This window comes from Canis lupus, unplaced genomic scaffold, assembly GCF_011100685.1.
Source record: "Canis lupus familiaris isolate Mischka breed German Shepherd unplaced genomic scaffold, alternate assembly UU_Cfam_GSD_1.0 chrUn_S1976H2175, whole genome shotgun sequence".
Classification (NCBI taxonomy): Eukaryota; Metazoa; Chordata; class Mammalia; order Carnivora; family Canidae; genus Canis; species Canis lupus.
Genome location: NW_023330846.1, coordinates 61,316 through 65,333, shown reverse-complemented (window position 1 = coordinate 65,333; position 4,018 = coordinate 61,316). Strand labels below are relative to the sequence as shown.

At 52.6% G+C, this 4,018-nt stretch overlaps 1 long non-coding RNA gene across 1 annotated transcript; it reads left to right on the top strand.

The window, feature by feature from the left end:
• Positions 1-622: 622 nt before the first annotated feature.
• On the top strand, positions 623-3,348 carry LOC119866212. The gene is made up of 3 exons (XR_005387189.1): positions 623-1,103; positions 2,500-2,636; positions 3,298-3,348. It is a non-coding gene; the product is annotated as an uncharacterized LOC119866212 (long non-coding RNA).
• The last annotated feature ends 670 nt before the right edge of the window (positions 3,349-4,018 follow it).

Genomic DNA, 4,018 nt, shown 5'->3' with positions numbered 1-4,018 from the left:
TTAATAGAGGGTGATATTAGTCAATATTTAAAGAAAATAAGTTCTCAAGTCCTAAAATATGCATAAGTATTAACTGCAAATTTCTTTGGAAGAACATACCACAGGCTACACTCCACATCATTGGAATCTCATTGTATTTTGGAAGAGGTGGGAATCTAGAGGTCCTAAGGAGGCCAGGTATTGACAGCAGGGGGAGGAAGGAGGAGGGTGAGTGTGTGAGGTGACTGCATTCCTGGTGATGTCAGTCTCCTACAGGGCCCATTGAGGGCAGCCACACCACTGCTGTGTTGTCACAGCTCAGTAAACTCTACCCCAGAGCGACAGCACCTTTGTACAGACAGAGAAGGTCATCTAGGAGTCTGGGATCCATGATGGAGCTGACAGGGTGACATCATCCCATCCACTGCTCAAGGAGGTGTGACCCCCTGTCCTTGAAAGGGGGAGGATAGGAGGGAGGGGTTCTGAGGGAGTTTGAACAGGCAGTTAGAAAAGGGAGCAAAGAAACTTCACATGAGCCCCTTAGTCCAGATGTCAGAGTGTGTCCCCAGGGCGGGGGGGTCAGGCATTGTGATGTGTCAGAGCCGTGCCTGGAATTGAACCACAACCTCCGTGGTCACAGAGGGTGGGATCCAGCGTTGTCCCTTCAGGAACAGAAGGTCTTGTGTAGTGAGGGTCTCAGCCTCTCCATAACCAATGTCAAAGTCGGATCTGCCCTTGTGGATCTGGTGATGACTGCAAGAGGTCCTTCAGCTACAACACAGGAAACTTTGAAAAATAGAGCTTGGTCATCTATAAACCTGTAATTATAGCACACACCTGGGGCCACAGACAGAGGAGATCATAGAGACAGAGCGAGCCTGTGGTCTCCCCACCAGGAGTGTGGACAGAGGCTCCGCCTACAGAGAAGGAGCTGGGGTGAGACACAGAGAGAGACCAGGCTTCAGGGACCCTAGTGGAGTCCATGGGGTCAACATCCCTGATGTCCTTGTCCATGTGCTCCCTGCCCTGGGGATCATGCTGACCCTGAGCCTCACTCTGATCCTGGAGAAGCAGTGGAGCAGTGGGGACAGTTGAAGACAGTCCCCAGGGAGGAGGCACAGCAGGTGATTCTGAGACATTTGGGTTCATGAGGTGCAGCCTTAGGAAGGCTGGGTGTGACTTGGTTATGGCCTGTCTTCCATGCAGAAGGGGTCAGGACCCAGAGCACGGGAGGCAGGGGGCTCTGCTCTGGGTTCCTGTCCCCTCATCAGTCAGGGGGTACCCAGGCTGGGGCAGCAGGGGACTGGGGCTCTTCCCCTGGAGTCCATGGGGTGCTGGCCCTAGAAGGCAGTTCCTGCGTGTGTCTAGGTCCAGGGCCCACCTGCTGTCAGCTCCAGGCCCCCACAGCTCAGGAGGATCCTCCAGGGCCCCTCCATGACCAAAATCAGGGAGAGGAATTTGGGGCGGAATTGTTGACCAGGATATATTCTCCTCCTCCCAGTTGCAGAAGGGATGAGAGAGAGCCCCCAGCTCTGCCTCCCTGTGCTTGAGTTCCTGGGGATGTGCAGGTGGGTGCAGAAGTTAGGGTTCATCTCCACCCCCACTTCATTGTGCCCACTGTCCCAGGTACTGCAGCCTGACCTTGGACATTCAACTCATGCTCCTCCCTGAATTCTCCTCCCCCTGGGGTGAGAAGGTCTGCAAACATCCCCCTAACAAATGCTCACTCCCCTCAGCCTTGCCTGCACATTCCCGTGGGGTTCCAGGGACACTGCCTCCAGGACTCCTGTCCCCCTGCTGCACCTGGGGAGGAGGCTCTGGGTCTGTCCCAGGCTACTGTCCCCCCTTCCCAGTCACACCCACCCTGGGGCCTGCTCACCAGGCCTGCACACCAGCCTCAGGCCATGGGCCTTGCTCCTGCTGCTCAAGGTCTGGGGCCCCCATTTCTGAGCTAGGAATTCAGTGTTTGTGCTCCTTCCCCAGATCTTCTACTCCTTCATGAACAGAGAATCCTCTCCCTGCCTGAGGCTCCCCTGTACTGACAGCAGCACCCTCTCAGGGGCCTGTCATAGTAGAGACCTTGGTTCACACAATCCTCTTCCTCCTTCTCTCCCTGCCTTCCTCCTGCTGCACAGGCCTGAAAGGCCCCTGGGAGCACAGCTGCTTGCATCCCTACCTGCTGTGTCCCTGTCTCAGTTGCTCTGCCCTGACAACTTGATATCTTCAGTCTTGCCCTGTCCTCTCTGCCCACCCATCCAGGGAGGAGATCCCCAAATGAGGGGATCTCACCAGGGAGGTGACCCAAATGTCACCAGGTGCTGGTGCTTCTGTGAAATCACTGCCTTCCATCCTGATTTGAGGATCCTTATGCCCTGCTTTGATTTTCTCTTCTATGACTCTTTGTGCAGGACACGGTTACTCCTCTCTTGAGATGAACTTGAAAGGCGCTCCAATGAGGAGCTCCCGAAATGTCCCACAGGTGGGATAGGCTTAGTCTTTTGCATGACTTTTATTTTGTAGACATTCCCACAGTCACAGGAGTGATTATAGCTGGATGACTGTTCCCTCCATGTGGGAATCTCTCAGCCACAGACAGTGTATCCATGTTCCTTGCATCAGACCCCACATGCTGCTTCATACAGTCTTTCATGTCACAGGTGAGTGTTGGTGACACAACTCTGGATGTTAACCTCAGGACACTGAGGACCCTGAGTGGGACATGTAACCAGCAGGTGGCACTGTGCATGTCCTGGGTCCAGCAGGGAGACCCTCCCAGCTGGGGGAGGCCCTGGACCTCAGGGCTGGGCAGAGGCTGAGACCCCAGCACCCTGGTGCCCTCAGGGCCTGGCAGAGACTCCTGGGCAGTGTCCTGTGGGGTTCCCACAGCTGCTTCCTCCACCCATCCCTGTTTCCCACTCTGAACAGAGCCTGTTCTCAGCCTTTTTGTCCTCAGGTCCTACCTCTGATCCTGAATCAGTAATCAAGTAGAGTCTGAGAGTCGGGCAGAAGGTGCAAAGTTGCATAAAAAGCACTTTCATTTCTCTGGGTCAGCAGTGAGATATGACACTCCTGGGACAGGCCAGTCCCACTGTGGTGGCAGGGTCTTCAGAAACATGGGGTAGATACCAGTCCTCCTGTTCCTGTCTCTTTGGTCAGGTAGAGACAAAATCTGACTTCTGGGGGAGCTTCCAAGATGTTAACAGCCCCCACAACTGAGAAGCTTCTGGCAAAATGCTCTGTCACTCATGCATGTCCGTGTTTGTAGGTACCCTAGTCCCAGCCTCTGCTACTCAGCCACCCCCGTCTCTGTGTCTCCAGGCACTAAAGCCAGATTCATCTGCACCCTGCGTAACATGAAAAGAGAGGTAGGGACACAGGAAGAGGGAGAAGCAGTGTCCCTGCAGGGAGCACGATGTGGGACTGGATCCAAGGGCCCAAGGATCATGCCCTGAGACAAAGGCAGATGCTCATCCACCGAGCCACCCAGGAATCCCAACAAAGACTTTAAAAACAAAAATCTCGGACTTCCTCCTCTTGTCTCTCCTTTACTACACACACTACATGTTTCACATATCATACTATTGTCTTTTTTTAAATAATAAATGTATTTTTTATTGGTGTTCAATTTACCAACATACAGAATAACACCCAGTGCTCATCCTGTCAAGTGCCCCCCTCAGTGCCTGTCACCCATTCACCCCCACCCGCACCCTCCTCCCCTTCCACCACCCCTAGTTCTTTCCCAGAGTTAGGAGTCTTTATGTTCTGTCTCCCTTTCTGATATTTCCCACACATTTCTTCTCTCTTTATGTATACAATGGAATATTACTCAGCCATTAGAAATGACAAATACCCACCATTTGCTTCATACGATTGTCTTAAATCCTACGTTTTTTTTAGGTTTTGTTTTGTTTTCTCTTTTTTCTTCTTTTCTCCCAAAACCAGAAATTCTGTAGGATGTGGTACCTACTGGGTGTTCTACAATGTATGTCAATGCAGCACTTAATTTCTCTGTCCAGAGATTGTGTCACATGCACAG